Below are 16,958 nucleotides of genomic sequence, written 5' to 3' on the forward strand. Positions count from 1 at the left end.
CTCCATTTGCTAGTAGTCAGTGCAGACTTTGGCTGTGTCTACCCATTTTCCAAGTCATTTGTGTTCTGCAATTCAGCTGGAACCAGCTGAGGCCAGGTGACAGCAAAAGATCCCTGGGGTGGAAATGGCAGCGCTGGTGAAACTGGGTGGACAAATGCAGAGACGTGTGAGCAGGAAGGACCCAGAGGAGGGACGTGGCCGCAGTCTAACTTCTCGTGTTGGAGATGGAGACACTGAGAGCGACTTCCCAAGCACCCATGAAGACCTGTGGGATTGTGGCAGACACCTCACATCGTCTCACACCCTAGCTCACAGGCTGCACCCCACAGGCCTCACCACAGCTGCTTACGTGTGCCCCAGTGCCTGAGAAAGAACGCGTCTCCACGTGCGGCAGTTGAAGGTTTTCTCCCACACCATCTCCCTGTGTGGAACGCAGACAACTTACGGCATCACAGAGGCCACGGAGGTCCTTTCATACCAGCTGGGGAATGAATGATGCTGAGGTTCATGCTGACCTGACCGTAAGTACTGGAGGCAAGGAAGTCACATTGTGAAGCCCTTTAAGGCGTGGAGCTTAGAGCAAGAGACTCTGCTGCCCTGCAACTCAGACACAAAATGAGATTGGAGTTTATTTCGGCAAAATTAGGCTCCAGCTCAGAGCCAGGATGGGAAGAAATCAAATCTGATCATGTCTAGTCTTATTTACCCAACTGTGCATTTTTCTACCACGTTTTGAAATTCCAATCACATCTATACCTTGGACATTGTTAGAAGACTATTTTTATCCCTGCTGTAATCATCTAATTTGCTGATTACGGGTCTCAAATTGCCACAGAGAACTCAATTTTTGAAAGAATTGTCCTGTTTGATCAAATATGTTATTTAAGCAATGCAGTCATTTGTTCCACAAGGTTACCTGCCAGGCAGAGCTAACCAGGAGTAATGGCATTAGGAGCCTCCGCTGCCACTCGCGCATTAGCTAATCCGCCTGTGACAATAGGGTCTTAAATATAATTGGCCACACATTCTCCAGTTCCTGTGCTGACAGACAGTTGCATTTCGGATTCAGTGAGCATAGCTATTTCCTCCCTCATCCCGATTCCCAGTTTCACTCCAGAAGACTCCAATGTGCTGTTTCACAGGCTTACCAGCTCCTAGTCCTCCTGAGCCTCGGACAGGAGAGCAGCGGCATCCTCTAGCGAGTAAACACTCCCTTTGCCTCACGTTTAAATCACCTTGCTGATCAACGCCAACAGCACAAGTCACGCAGCATCCCACCGTGTTTAGGGTCGTTTCCCCAGCACAGATGCCTGAGGAGCCTCCCTTGACCCCTGCCGTGTGCTGGGGGCTGTCAGTGCTGGAAACCAAGGCACCCAGGTCAGTGGGCACGCTCAGGTGAGCCAGGGAGGCGGGCGAAGTGCAGCCCTGGGAGGGCAGTGCCACGGACAGGCTAGTTTACAGGGACAGTCCTCCCTGTGGCCAGTGAACGTGGTCACCGATGGCGTGGAGGAAGGAGGGCGATGAGGCAGAGGAGGGGCTAGAGATCACTGCACAAAGGGCTTTGGCCTGCGGTCCCAGCAGTGGGGGCAGTGTTTGTGAGGAGGGCAGTGATGGCTCAGCGCTAACTGCAGGCCGAGGAAACAAGGCCAGGTTGCCCTTGGTGCCACAGGAAATGCCTGTGCAGTATGTGGGGGCAGGATGGAAGGCAAAGGGGCAGCAATAAAAATGTGCTGCGTGCAAAATCATCTCTCCAGGGCTGTCCCGTCCTGCATGGCAGGCCTGCGTCTCTCCTCAGTCCGCGGTGACTCAGGCCCCTGCACCTTGGCCTGTCACCCCACCCACGGCAGCTGGAAACTCACCTCCTGCAGACACCATGCTGTCTGTGGCCCACATGATGTCCTTTCCTCCTTGGGCACCGGAGGCAGTCACCAGGAGGGGGACCTGCTCTGCCACTTCCCAGCGTAGCCCTGGACACCGTGCAAAACTTCTCTAAGCCTAGTGACTGCTATGAAAGGGGATGGCACTATCAGCATTTACCCCATAAAATTAGGGAGAGACTATGTGGGGTAATGCGTAAAAAATGCTCACATAGAGCCTGGCACATTAAAAAGGAACAAGAAATGGTGGTTGCTGGTGTGGTTGTCACCTCCATTACTGCTGCTGGTGGTGCTGACAGGCGGTGAGCGTTAGAATGGAGGGCATGTCCTGGCCCAGCAGACTGAGGCCCTGGAGGGGAGCGCTGCAGATGGCACTAACCTAATGGCTCCCTGTAACCTGCATCGCACTGGCGCTGCTGACCCCACTTATTCCAGAGATGCGCCTCTCTGGACTTCTCCCCTACCCCTGCCCCCCCCCACACCCCCAACCAAACACACACCAGGTGTCATTCTTTCCAGGCCCCTCTGCTCCACATACGGTGAAGGGTCCACTGCCCACGACCTGGCCTGGGCAAGCTCACCACTACCCTGGGTGTCCCCTCACCGCCCAGCCAGGCTCGCCCCGGCTTCACAGCTGCAGACCCACCTGAAAGTGCCTCCACCTGCCCCCTTTTCACGGCCACGCACACTTCACCGTCTTCTAGGAAAACTCTACTTTACGGTCCATACTCTCGTGAAAATGGGGCTAGCAACACAAAACCACTAGATGCACAAGTCATCAGGGAAAAGAAAAGAAAACAAGATTCTTTCGTTCCCATCAGACGCAAACATTTCCAAGCACAGAAAGTAATGCAGTGACTACCCGTGGACCCATCACCAGACTCGCCAAATTGGCTTCAGGTCATTTTTGGAAGGGATGCAATATTACAGACCCCGTGGAAATTCCTCCGCCTCCCTCCCAAATCCCATGTTCTTTCTTTCCTCACAGGAAACCACCACCCTGAGGCAGTGTGGATGGTTTCCATACATTTTTCTAGACTCACATCATTTATATTTGGATCCATAAGCAATAGATTTACAGAAAACACAGCTTTGGGTGTTGTAAAATTTCACATAAATGGGATCGAACCTCACACACCATCATACCGCTTGCTCTTTCTTTCAACATTATTTTGGAGGTTTTCCCATGTTGGCACACGTGGAGTTTTCTCCCGTGTGAATATACCCAGTGTACAGGTGGGTAGGCTGAGTCGACATGTATAGTCACCTTCGTTAAGCTTCTTACTTTTCCATGCCCAGGATGTAGGCTGTCTTCCACTTGTAAAAAATCACTGTTAAGATGGAGAAGCAAGACGCTAACAGGAATAGGTCAGGTCCGGTCTCTGTTCTAGTGCTTTTCTGAGGAAGAAAGCCACACACCATTGAATTCCAGTTCCTGGAAGGGTTGCAAGGGTGGGCTGACACTGGACTGAGCCCAGACTCCGAGCTACACAGACAATCCATTCCGCCAGGACTGTGATGGACCAGCCTAGTAGGGCCATCCCGTCCTTAAAAGAAAAAAAGAAAAAAATCCAAAGTTAACATATTCCAGCAGTCACAGCCTGAGTCATCTAGAAAGTTCTCTGCGTCCCTCGATGTGCGATAATGACTTGGTCAGAAAAGCTTTCTTGAAGTTCTCTGTCCTCCATCCATCTGTCCCCAAGGCTGTCCGGTGGTGATGGTGGTGGTGGTGGTGGTGGACCCTGAGACAGTCAGGACCAAGTACAGGCTGCACATCGGGATTGCAGGTCTGGTGCTATCGTGGGGTTTCGTTGTGTTTGGGCAGCAAAGGGGTTTTCAAACACTTGACCCAACTCTTAAAACTTGTGAGAGCTCACACACACACACACACACACACACACACGCGGCTCCCGCCCTGAGCGGGGTGGGTGAGCCACACCCTGCAGAGCAGCACATCCGGCCACGCCCCACCTCTGTCTTGGCACCGTGGCTGTTGCTCTCACCCACGTGCTGCCTAACTTCTTGAGAAGAAGTTTCCAGGTATTTCCTCTACTTGTGATCTTAAAGCGAGAAAACTGTATAGACCAAGGAAGAAGAATGTTTTAAGGAAAGTGGCAGGGGGAGCATATTTCTCCGCAGATGCACAGAATATCTGAACGTGTTGAATACCCGGGACAAAGCCCTGTGCCCTTTAGCCACCTGGCTCCTACAGGTGTTGGAGTTTCAGATTCCTGTATGTATGGGCGAGCCTGTGGGGCTTTCAGACCTTCACTTACCTACTCTGGGCCTCAGTTTCCTCATTTGCCCAGTGGGCAGGTGGGCCACAGTGTGTTGTGTTAGCGTGCTTCCAGATGAGTCTAGCTTCTCGGGGTGAAGAGCTTCTTTCTGTTTCTCTTCAAACTCTTGTCTTCCAGGTGGTGATGAAAGACGAGTTTGGGGTTTTTAGGTTTGCAATCACTCTTTAGGGAACTGCCCTGCTTCCTGTCATGCAAAGGAGGTTTCATTTCTCTAGACGTCAGGAAGGACAGGGGGTGAAGTCAGACTGGCAGGCAGGTGGGCGGGAAGCCTGCGAGGGGCTGAGAGCTACCCCCCACCCTCCCCAGTCTTCCAGGCCTCCCGGTGCCTCTCGTCCTCAGGGTGACCTGCGACCCTCAGCCCCTCAAGGGCAAGTCAAGGCCAGAGGTGGGCAGTGTGACTTCAGGGCTGCTGCTGGAAAAGGGTCCTCCACCCAAAGGCTGGTTCCTGGTCCTGCCAGGTGACCCTGCACATGGTCCTGGGTGTCAGGGACCTTGGGCTCCCTCAGAGCCTCATCCTGGGGACAGGCTTTGTTCTTCCTTGAATGGAACCCTGCACTGTGCTGCTGGAAACCCTCTCCCCAATTCTGTCCCATTGGTGAAGAAAATGGAGGCATCAGAAGACAAATTGCACCTGAAAATGATGAGTTTCCAGATTGCGTGAGTGATTTTCTGAGCTGCTCGTTTCAGTGGTGTCCAGGGCACCTGAGCGATGGCTCATCTGCTGCAAGACAGATGATGCAGACGCCAGTAAAGGATTCACGGGTCACAAAGGGCGGGCTGGGCGGCTTTATTAATGACATTTCTTTTATCCTCATAACAATGGCATGTCAGTAATCGACACTGAATGTGCCCGATTGATGCTAATGATTTCATCCTTTTGTTTCTATTTTTAAAAAAAGGCCTGCCCAAGCTGGTCAGCACCAGTGTGAGCCTGGAACCCAGCAAGGCCCTGGCAGCCCTCATCTTGGACCCCCTCCCTGTCCTTTTTGTACCCTGGCTCTCCCTGGCAATGCCAACAGCAGTCATGCCTGGCAGTGGCCATCCGCTGGGTCCCCAGGCCCTGTGCCCACCCTCCTCCATTCTGCTTTGGCGTAATCCCAGGTAAGGGACTCTGACATGGGTAATGCATCCTCTGTTTGGGTGGTCACAGGCCATGTGTGGGAGTGTGTGTGTGTGTATGTAGCAGTATTTCAGAGCCAAGGACCCCTCTTGGTGTACATTCCTTACCTGAGTGTTCTTTTTGAAGGAAGAAAAGAAAATTAGGTTCTGGGCTGCTTTCTTCCCACATCCCTGTCTGCTAATTTTAGATTTTATTATTTGGCATAAGTTAGAAAAGGGTATGTGTGTTGGGGGCACGCGTCTGCAGGAGTCACGGATCATTTGCCCACATCTGTCATCCTCCTCCCATCCCAGAACCCAGCAGAATATATTAGGAATGGCACCAGAGTTCCCAAACTTAAATGTGCCACTGTCAGTGTCCTCTGCTCCCCACCCTGGTGCTCCCCCACCAGGGCAGCTCCACCTCTGACCCCGGGGAGGGGCCCAAGGAAAGCCTCCAGCGACCAACAGTGCTCCTGGTACAAGTGGCCGAGACACATGTGCAGCCCTGACACTTACGCTGCAGTGGGAACACAGTCTTCACCGGCACGCCATATGTCGGGGGCACACAAGCTAGGGACAGCCACCAGTCAACATGCAAGTCCCATGCAGGACGGCCACCTGGGACACCCCAGAAAGGCCTTTCCGATGGGGTTTCCAGGACCCTCGTGCCCCACTTCACACTGACACGCACCCCCCACCCAGGTAGTCCTGCTGTGTGGGAAGATCCCAGAGAGGTTCAGCTCAGACAGGGATGTTCTAGAATTTCTATGCAGGGGCCTTGAGAGTAACCTGCAGCTGAAAGCGGGGGCCAAGGGCACATCTGAGGATGGGCTGCACCTGCTAGTTTGTCACGGTGGTTTGGGAGGAACCAATGGTGATCATGGAGGGGTCTGAACTTCTCCCACACTCACTCTCTGGCACTGCCAACCCCCCCGCCCCACCCGGACTTCTACCCTCCAGCCCTCCTGCTCCTGGGCAGTGGGGGCCAATTTGAACAGCTGGTGGTCCAGGCCCTTTCTGGCGCCCTTGGTGGAGCCAGGGCTGAGAAGACCATTGGTGAGGAGCTGGACGAGGCTCTGGCAGGAGGCCCCGTGTGCTCACTCGCCCTGAACAGCTGCTAGCCCCTGGCATACTCTGCTGCTCCTAAAGTACCAGAACGGCTGCCCCAGCTCCTGGAGAAAGTCTCAGCCTGACAGCCTGCACAGTAATCTCACATTTGAATTTCATCTACAGTAGATTCTGGTTTCCTCCAGACAAGTGCCAACCTGCACAGATGGCCCCTCACAACACCAAGTAAAAATACCAAAGCTTGTGGTTCTGGGCCTCCCTTTTCCTCCGGGCAGATGTGCTGCTGCATTTCGGGAAGCGCTCCGCCTGTGTCCTCTCCGCCTGCACATTCTCACCTCTGCTGGCATGCTGGCGGGGGCAATCATGCCCTCAGGGGGTGTTCTTGACAGTGTTTCTGGGGTGCCTGGGCCTTTGGAGTATGTGTGGGGGTCCAGAGGGGGAGTCAGAGTGAAAACTCATCCATCCCTTGACTACCCAAGACTGGCCATATTGTCATCCCCGAGGTGCTCCTGGGGAAGGGTTGCGGGGTGGGGCAAGTCTTCAGGGAAGATAATCAGTAGAAGTGGGGCAAGAGGCTGTGTGCATGCCAAGGGCAGGTGGCACGTGGGACAGAGGGAGCTCTGGGGGCTTCTGGCTTTTTTGACCCCTCCCCAAACCCCAATCTTCCACAGGAGCTTCAATGACCCAATAATCTTTCCATCAGTGTTTGCTGAGAGCCTCTATGCCAGGCCTTGGGAATACAGTTCTGCACAAGACAGGCCCAGAGAACACTCAGTCAAGGTCATCTGTGGTCTGGGAAGGCCATTGCAGGGGCCAGGAGAGAGGCCAGAGGAGGCAGGAGTCCCCTTCTAGAGATTCTTGCAGGCCAGGCCCACCTCTAATGAGCCATGTGACCAGGAGCCCCAAGTGTGGGAACAGCCCACCACTCAGGTCAGCCGCACCCCGAACTCCCCAGGTTTCCTCTCTGGTGTCTCCTAGGTCTCCCTGTGTTCTGGCTTCCATCGTTCTCTTCCTTAGACCAGCAGCTGTGATCCCCCAGCCTGTTCTGAAGGAAAAAGACAGAGATTGGGAGGGTCCTCAGTAGCCAAAGCTCCAGGCCTGGGCCTCTGTTTGCCACTCAGAAGGCCACTCTGGGGTAGTCTTGCTCTCTTCAGCAGAATAAGAGTCCAACATCACACTGCAGCTCAGGGAAGCTCCCCACAGGTGTGTCCATTGGTCCTGGGATGGGGGTGGGGCAAAGGAAGCGGCATCATCAGAGACAGACATGCTGAGGCTGGCTAGTAGGTAAGTGAGCTGGGAGGAGGCTAAGAAGAGTGTTCAGCTTCCGGCCACCACACAGGCCTGTGTTACTGCCCTGACCTGTCTCAGTGAATGCATCTGGATAAGTCCCTGTTTGAAGGTACCTGCATGGAAAATTCCATAAAACACATCTTGAGGGAAGGACTGGGGTCAGGGGTGGGACTGGGTTCAGACTGCCAGAAGGTGCAGTTCGCAGCCCCTGCATGCGCTCACCTGCAGTACATGGCACTGTCATCCAGTTCTTAGTCTAGTCATTTAATTCACACACAACCCCGTTTCAGAGAAGAGGAAGCTGACGCACAGAGAGGTTCAGAAACTTGCACGTGGGCAGGAGTGGGCTGGCCTCAGGGCCCGTGGTCATACTGCATGAGAAGCCCAAGCTTGGTTAACGCCATCAACCAGCTCCCATGAACCTCAAAACGCAACTGAGGTTCGGGGCCCAGGTGTCCCCTGTCCAGGACCGCGGTGGCTAGGGCAGCCGGGCATGGAAAGAGCGCTGCGCACCCCCTGGAGCCGGGCAGCTCACTTTGTGCCCGAAACGCCTCTTTCTTTGAACACTGAGCTGCCGCCGTACCCTCCCGTCCACCCTGCTCACTCCGCGTGTGGCGCCTCCAGGTCACGCGGCGGGCGGAGGAGGACGCGGAGGAGGACGCGGAGGAGAGAGGACGGGCGGCCTGGGGAGAAGCCGGCCGGAGAAGGGCCCGAAAGTGCCTCGGGCGCCGCCCGCTGCAGGGTTCGCTGATGACACAGGACTCCGGGGAGAAACAGGTGGGTCGCAGAGGAGGGGCCATCGGGTGAGCGGCGCCGGGGCTGTGGGGGTGGGGGTCACAGGCTTCCCGGGGTCCATCCCCGCCACGCGCGGGCGGAAGCTACTGCGACGATTGGGTGAGCGCCGCCTCCGAGCTCCTCTGGAGGCGGTCACCACTGTCGCCCTATCGTACAGTCGGGTGACACACGCCTCACTGCTTGACCCAGGGCAGGACCAACCCCAAGGGGCGGGCGCAGGACACCAGGAGCGGGACCGCGGCCCAAGCACGGAGCCAGACTTGCCGGAGTTCGGACCTTGAGCGCGGCACTTTCTGGCCACGTGGCTCTGGGCACGTTTCCTGCGCTCCTGGCTCCGCTTTCCCCATCCGTGAAATGGGATAATGCGCACATCATCGGCTCCTCACAGTTTATTAGGTCCCTGAGGGCTGAGCCCGACCTCTGTGTTTCCCAATTGCTAGGAGGATTTGAGCAGCTGGGGAAACTGAGGCTCCGCGGGGCTCACGCGGCCCGGGCGCGGTCGCTGCCTCCCAGCCCACAGACCTCCGGCCTCCCGGGCTGGCGCGGGCGGAGCGCAGCTGCCCTCGGCTCGCCGGGAGCCGGCGCCGCCCTCCGCGCTCAGCCTCAGCTCCACGTGCGCGTGTTTACCCACGTGACGCCGCTCCGCCCGCTGTCCCCGGCCCCGCCCCCGCCCCTCGCAGAAGGCGCCTGCGGAAGGGGCGGGGCCGGGTTGTGGGCGGGGTCTCCCCTGCGCAGGCGCTCCGTCGGGCCCGCGGCCGGCGGGGCGCGGGCGCGGCGGGGCGCGGGCGCGGCGGGGCGCGGGCGCGGCGGGGCGCGGGCGCGGCGGGGCGCGGGCGCGGCGGGGCGCGGGCGCGGCGGGGCGCGGGCGCGGCGGGGCGCGGGCGCGGCGGGGCGCGGGCGCGGCGGGGCGCGGGCGCGGCGGGGCGCGGGCGCGGCGGGGCGCGGGCGCGGCGGGGCGCGGGCGCGGCGGGGCGCGGGCGCGGCCAGCGTCGTCCCGGCTGCCAGGCCCGCTGCCCTGAAGCCCCAGAGTCAGGTAGGCGGGTCGCGGTGTGCCAGCCCTGCCCCCGGGAGACGGCCGGACAGGCTCGGACGCTCGCGCGGGGGCGCAGTCACGCGCAGGGTCCTCGGCCGTCTCGGCACAGCCTCTCCTTCGCGTTCGGCCCCTGCCCCCTGACATCCTCGGCCGCCCTTCCTCCTGTCTGTCCGCGGCCTCTTGCCCCGCGGGCGTGGTGTCGCCCAGGGCTTGGCCTGGGGGCTCTCGGCCACTCCCTCGTTTGAACGGGAGCTGCCCCGTGTGTGCCGGGCACTTTGCTAAGCGCTTTGTGAACGTCGCTGATACCACTCAGGACTCGTACACCCCGACCTTTATCCCTTGGCGCACGCCACTCTCCTGACTCCCCATCCTTCCATCCAGATGCCCGCTAGGTCCCTTGCTGGACGTAGACGCGTGTCTGACGTGGAACCCGCCTTCCTTCCCGGTGTCTGTTTCTGCCCCTCAGTGAACAGGCATCACCGTCTCCCCAGCCAGCCAGCCAGCCCCCAAACAGGGCTTCAGTCTTCACTCCTCACTCCCGAGTCGAATGTTCCCCAGAACCCCATCTACTGTTCCCCCAGTCTCTCTGCTACACTGATGTCCGAAGCCCCATTGGGACGACGTCATCTTCAGCTCATTGACCGCCGCTGTTCTAGATGAGCCCTCGTCTGTCTCGCTCCCCTCCATCCGGTCTTCATGGGCGGCGCCGGGAACCTTTCTCAAGAGTGAGCTTCTAATAATTGCGTGCACCTGCTTTAAGCACTAGGCTAAAACCCAAACCTCCTCCTTTTCAAAAGTCAGAGAGAAGGCAAGGATGTTCTTTGGCCCTGCCAGTATTCAACATGGTACTTGACAGTCCTGGCAATACAACGTGAGAAAACTGAGTGAATTGTAAGGATTGGAAGCAAAAAGACAACACAGTTATTCTCAAATGAGCATCATCCTAGGAAACAAGAGAGTCAACAGACGGATTAACCTAAGAAGAGCTGAACAAGGGTACCTCATAGAAGATCAGAATATCAAGTCCGTAATGGGTTCCCCTGCAATAATAATCCATTTCTTGAAAAGGTAATAAAAATAAGATAGTCTGCATAATACTGAAATATGTAGGAATTAACCTAATGAAAACCACACAAGATCTTTAAGGAGGTAAATCTAAAACTCAAAAATATAGATGTTTTAAAAAAGATCTGAATACACAGATAAATAATGGGATAACATCTTAACCTTGGAAGAATGCATTCTCCACCAAATGCTTTCTGTATTCAATGTAATTCCAGTAAAAATTTCAGCCCAGTTGTTTTGGAACTTGGGAAACTGATTCTGCAAGGTATGTGGAAGAATAAAAGTCTTTGATTGGTTACGACAATTTTGAAAAAGAAGAACTAACAGGAGGTCTTGCTCTACAGGCATTAAATCAGATTACAAAACCATAGTAATTAAAATGTGATATTTGTACAGACATGATTAACTTGGTATGTGAGAGAGATAAAATAATTAGTGACTAGAGAAAGGCTAGATTATTTAGTAAATGGCATTGGGAATATTGACTTTCTGTAACAGAGAAAAAATAAAATTGGATCCCTACCTCATACCATATACATAAACTCCAACTAGATTAAATACCTAATTATTAAATGTTAAAAAATAGAGGTGATAAATTAAAAAGTAGGATAATATCTCTGTGAGAGGAAAGGATTTATCATGACCTCCAAAGCTTAATCCACAAAGAGGGAAACGATGGATTTGGCTGCACCAAAATTGAAGATGTTGCTTTACTACAGATGGAATTAACATATTAGGTGATAAGCTGGAAGAGGGTATTCTCCATGTCTTAAACCAACACAAGGCTGTAACTAGGGTAATCAACTTCTGAAAATCTGTCCAGAAAAGAAAGGAAACATAATTACAAAAATAATAATGGGCAAAGGATATGTGGAGGCCATTCCTGGAGGAGAAATCAAAATAGCTGAGGTGTGGGAAAAGGCCCGTGCTCACTGGTGATCAGACAAAGGTAACGGTAAGGGATGAGGTGCCACGTTACCCCAGCGAAGGGACACAGCTCAGCGGGTCCGCTGACAGGAAGTGCTGGCGTGGCTGCACGGGGCCACATGTGCGTTCCAGTGCTGCTTAGGACGCAGAGTTGTAGTGTCTCCTGTGAGGGAACTGGACACGTAGTATTTGGTAAATGAAGATAATGACCATCATGGTGGACACGACTGCCCAGTGCTTGGCCTCTGAGGTGGAGGGTGGAAACCTGGTGAATAAAGCTGAGCATGAGATGAAAGGACTTCCGTCCACCTTCCCACAGTGAGTCAAGTCCAGTGAAGTCATCTGCGTTTGTCTGGGGCTGCTTTGTAGGTTTCCGGACCTTCGTCACGGATCCTCCTGCCATCCCCGCAGGAGGTGTATTTGGACTTGGCCCGGGAGAAAGTCGTGAAGGATTAGGCCTGTTTCCACTTTTGTATGAGGGCGCAGAGGTCCGAGGGTTCAAGATCTCGCCCCAGTGTCCAGGCAGAAAGGATTTAGAGGGCCGAGCTTGGACTTTGGAGTGTACACACCTGGATTCTAATCCCTTCTCTATGTTTTAGAGACATGAACTTGGGCAGGAAACCCAACCACAGTGAACCTTGGTTTTCTTCCCAGTGAGAGGGGAATAAAAATAAGGCCCAACTTAGAGCTGTCGTCAAGAGTCAAAGGAGAGAAGGTACCTGAAACCAGTTTCTCTCTCTCCCCCACCTCCCCCTCTTTCCCTCTTTCTCTCTCCCCCAAACAGCACAGACAAATGGGACTCCCGTTCTTTGGGGGGTGGTGGTGTCTTCACATACTTTCCTGATCACCACAAGGCAGTCTGGATGCCTTTTAGGAGAAGCTCGGAGCCAGGGAACGCCCCACGTAAGTGTCACATGAAGTCATCCGTCAGGGTCTCCTCATTCAGGTCCCTCCCCCTGCTCAGGTGTGGGGCGGTGCTTTGGAGCAGGACAACTTTGGATGCTGCCGGGCTCTGGAAGCTTCGGGTCAGCCTTCTGTGGGGGGTGCAAGGAACCCTTCTTGGCCGCCCACAGTTCTGACCTCTCTCATCCATGCATCAATACCGTACTCTTTTTTTTTTTTAAAGATTTTATTGGGGAAGGGGAACAGGACTTTATTGGGGAACAGTGTGTACTTCCAGGGTTTTTTTCCAAGTCAAGTTGTTGTCCTTTCAATCTTAGTTGTGGAGGGCGCAGCTCAGCTCCAGGTCCAGTTGCCATTGCTAGTTGCAGGGGGCGCAGCCCACCATCCCTTGTGGGACTCTAGGAATTGAACTGGCAACCTTGTGGTTGAGAGCCCACTGGCCCATGTGGGAATCGAACTGGCAGCCTTCGGAGTCAGGAGCATGGAGCTCCAACCGCCTGAGCCACTGGGCTGGCCCTCAGTACCATACTCTTGACTCGTGTAGCTGTGTAAAAAAATCTTGAAATCAGGTAGTGAAACTCCTCAAGTTTATCTTTTTAAGTTGCTGTAGCCATTTTAAGTCTTGCATTTCTGTATAAAATTTAAGATCAACTTGTTACACAAAAAGCCCGCTGGAATATAAATTGGGATTGCATTGAACCTATAGATTGATTCGGGAAGACCCGATCTTAGCAGTATCGAGTCTTCCAATCCGTGAACACGGTGTATATCTCCATTTACTTGGGTGTTCCTTCGTTTCTTTCAACAAGGCTTTATATATTCCAGCAGGCAAACCTTGAACATATTTGGTTGGATTCGTCCCTAAGTATTTCATTTTTAATGCCATTTTAAATAGTATTGATTATAAAATTATAAAGTTTCTTTCTGTCTTTTTTTTGTATGTTCTTAGGGATTTCCTACGTGGACAATCATGTCTTCTGTGAATAAAGTTAGTTTTAATAAATAAAGTTAGTTTGTAAATAAAGTTAGTCTTCTGTGAATAAAGTTACTTTGCAATTTGTGTGCCTTCCCCCCCCCCCCCGGCTTATTTCATTGCTCAGATGTCTGGTACAGAGTTGAACATGAGTGGTGAGGAGACCTCTCTGCCTTTTTCCTGATCTCAGAAGGAGAACATTGATTCTTTCCCAGTAAGGACAATGTTAGACCCAGGCTTTTATGAGATTGAAAGATGCTTTTATCAGATTGAAGAACTTCCCTTCTAGCTCTTGTTCGTGGAATCTGTCTCTTTTAAAAGTATGAAGAAATATTGAATTTTTTAAACGCATTTCCTGCCTCCACTGGGTTGATCATGTGGTATGTCTCCTCTTGCGATTATAATGATGAGTCCATTGATTTTTGAATTTTAAACACACCTAGAATTCCTGAGATAAAGCCCATTTTTATATATTTCTAGATTCAATTTGCTGAAATTTTGTTACGGGGTTTGCATCAGTGTTCGGACGGATGTTGGTTTGTGGGGTATGTTTGTGTGTGTATGTGTGTGTGTGTGTGTGTATGTGTCCTTTGGCCCCAGATTTTGTGGGTCTCAGTCACATTTTTCTGTGCCCAAAAGAGGGAGAAGATGTTTCTCAAAAGAGGACTTATAATAGACTTGATTCTGGAAGAGGAGGATGACGGGCTCGGATGGCCTAATGACTGGGTTAGATGGAGAAACGGCCTACTCAGCTGATGCCAGCAAGTGTAAATGTCTGAACAATAACCAGGGGTTTCTCTCCATGCATAGAATGGTCACAGCAGTTTGTTATGGTTGTTGTTTCTTATAGCTTCTATTTTTCTCCTGGGAATATTTGTCTTTGTATTTATTATGATCATATTTTCCTTTATGTTCATTGCATACGTATAATAGCTGCCTTAAAATGATTGTCTGCTAATTCCAGCATCTAAGGTCACAATATGTTTGCTGTCCATTGATTGTCTTTTCTCTAGGGTTTGGGTCATGTTTTCCTGTATCTTCATCTGTCAGATAAGTTTGGATTCTGTCTTGGTCATTGGGATGTTCCAGAGACTCTGGATTGTTAAAGTCCTCTGAAGAATGTTGATTTTTATTTAAGCAGGCAATTAACTTGGTTGAACTCAAACTGTAAAGTCTCTTTCCCCTGCAGATGGTGGTAGCTGAAATCTGTTAAGAATTTTTAGCTTTAGCTGGGCCACTTGGTGATCGCCTTACTTGTGTGGTTCTGCAGTTGCTCAGAGATTTGGGCATTTTATGCACAGATTTGAGGACCCCCCTTCTATGGCACCCACTTTTTTTGAATTTCCCCCAGGCACCTTTTATGTGCTCTAATTGCCCCTGGTTCTTAAGCCAGTCTGACTTTCCTACCCATGTTTTAGTTGCCCTATTACATAGGGCAGACTGGAGCCTACATTCTAGTTTAAACCCATGAAAATGGGAAACTTGTCCAGAGCTGTTCGCTGCTTCTGAGTAGTGACTCTCCCCCAGGGTCTGCCTTTTGGTCCCTCTCAGTGCCTTCGGTCAGTATGAGGATTTGTGGTGGTTACCGCAGAAGGCTTGGTCAGTAGGCGTCACTTGGCTCTGAGCAGAGGAGAACCTCTGAGGAACGACTGGGTGGCGGAGCAGAGCTGCCTTCCTGCCAGGGTCAGTGTGCGGACTCTTAGCCCCTGACACTCCGGTGGAGAAGAGCGTGGAGAGCAAAATCTAAACTGACAGCTTAAATCTGAAATCACTGAACAAAGCACTAGGTGTCTGAGAAAACCTGGAACTCACTCGATTAACTTTTCTGCCTCCATGTACGGTTCAGTTCTCACCTATAGAATATCAGGGAGAATTGCATCTTCCCATGTACATCTGTGGCCAGAAAATATCTTCCCTCTAACACTCATGGAGGGGAAGACTTGAAGGGGGCACATATGGGGCAGGGGAGGCTGGATGCACCATAGTTACTGTCTTGCTGCCGCGCAGATATTTTATCCGTAAAATGGTGGCTGCAGGGGAGGGCTAGAATTTCAGTGTGTTCATGTTTTGGCACCTGTGCTATGTGCTTTTGATGAATTTCTGAGGCCATAAACTGCTTCCTTGACAGTCTTTTCCAGTGAAAAAGGGAGTGAAGGGTTCGGAGTTGCATGCTCCTCCTCGCTGCTCCTGAGGCCCCACCCTCCCAGGTCCTGGGTCCCATTGATTCACTGATGCCCCCGCCAGGGGAGATTTGGGACTGCAGGCAGAGCCTTAGGTGCTGAAGGGTGGGGCTGCCTGGCATTCTTACCAGCTCTTTCCTTTCTAGATTGATCAAGCTTGCGACTTTGTTGAGACAGAAGAGTCAGATCCTTGGTCCACTGAACCTGACCAGCTTGCTTACTCGATCTTATTTTTCCATTAATCAATTAATTAATTTCCATTAATTAATTCCATTAATTAATTAACCTTATGAATTTCAATTTCTGCCTCTGCTTAGGAGAGGTGAGTTGTCTTTTGGATAGAGTCCACATCTGCCCTGGACTCTTCCACTGCTAGGTTTTTGCTCAAGACTGGGTTGGCAGTGTACTCCAAACTACCAGCCTAGCAAGTCCTTTGGGAAAAGAGAGCCTCTTTCCCAGTAATTCCAGCAAAAGTCTCAGGCCTGAGCCTCATTGGTCTGTCTTGGGTCATGTGACCATCCCTGAAGAAGTCACTCAGGCCAGGGACGCAGGGCTCTGATTGGCCAGTAGCCACCCTTATAGTCAGGGGTGGAGTTAAGTCCACCCCAATCACCTGGACTGAGGCGGGAAAGGGGCTTCCCCAAGAAAAACTGGGCTGTTCCCAAGAGATGCGGGCTGGGTTGCTAGATACAGATGTAATCAACAGGCTTCTACAGTAAGTTTTCTCCAAATTCCAGGTCCAGGACTCTTCAAGGCAGGGCTGCTGCTTGTCCTGGTGGTGTCAATTTCTCGTTTTATCCTTACACGAGCGAGCCCTGCGAGATCAGCGCTGCTCCAGGTAAGGGCACAGCGACAGGAGGTACCTGCAGGTGAGCAGGCCAGCCAGTTTGCACTTCCTGCCTCCGGAGGACCGGCCTGGGGCTGCCCCTTCACTGTCTTAGACCCCCACTCCTTCCCCTCTGCCTGCAGTCCTGACACCGAAGAGGCTGTTCTTGTTTCCGAAAAGAAAAACTTGGCAATAGCCGTGAGTTGAGACGACCTGATAAAATATTTCTTGTTTTCTCAAGTTTACATAGACTAAGTTTTCACTGTTGCTATGGGGTGGGCTGGCAGAGAGATGAAAATAAATCTGTGTAATTTATTTTTTGTATGTGTCAAGTATATTTCCGCTTGATGCGCACAGGCACACACACACATGCCCGCACACACAGGCTTTAATAAAATACTTAAACCCCTTTAATGCTCTCTGTGGAAGGAATAAATATGTACTGTACTTTCAACTTCTGTTCTTTGAAATACCATATGGTCTGCACTGTGTGCTTAAAATACTCCGGTGAGCTGATGCTTTCATGAAGTAGAAAGCCAGGTGGAACGTTCCCCACCAATCTCACAAGGTTAACTAATCCTTTAAAATACCGGGTGGAGGGCCCCCTTTGCCTGGAATGGGCG

At 52.4% G+C, this 16,958-nt stretch overlaps 1 long non-coding RNA gene across 1 annotated transcript; it reads left to right on the top strand.

Moving 5' to 3' along the window:
- Positions 1-7,901: 7,901 nt before the first annotated feature.
- LOC141567535 (uncharacterized) lies at positions 7,902-16,650 on the top strand. The gene is made up of 2 exons (XR_016022138.1): positions 7,902-8,410; positions 16,247-16,650. It is a non-coding gene; the product is annotated as an uncharacterized LOC141567535 (long non-coding RNA).
- The last annotated feature ends 308 nt before the right edge of the window (positions 16,651-16,958 follow it).

Source organism: Rhinolophus sinicus, chromosome 8 (assembly GCF_057876585.1).
Source record: "Rhinolophus sinicus isolate RSI-liver-muscle chromosome 8, RSI-T2T, whole genome shotgun sequence".
NCBI lineage: Eukaryota > Metazoa > Chordata > Mammalia > Chiroptera > Rhinolophidae > Rhinolophus > Rhinolophus sinicus.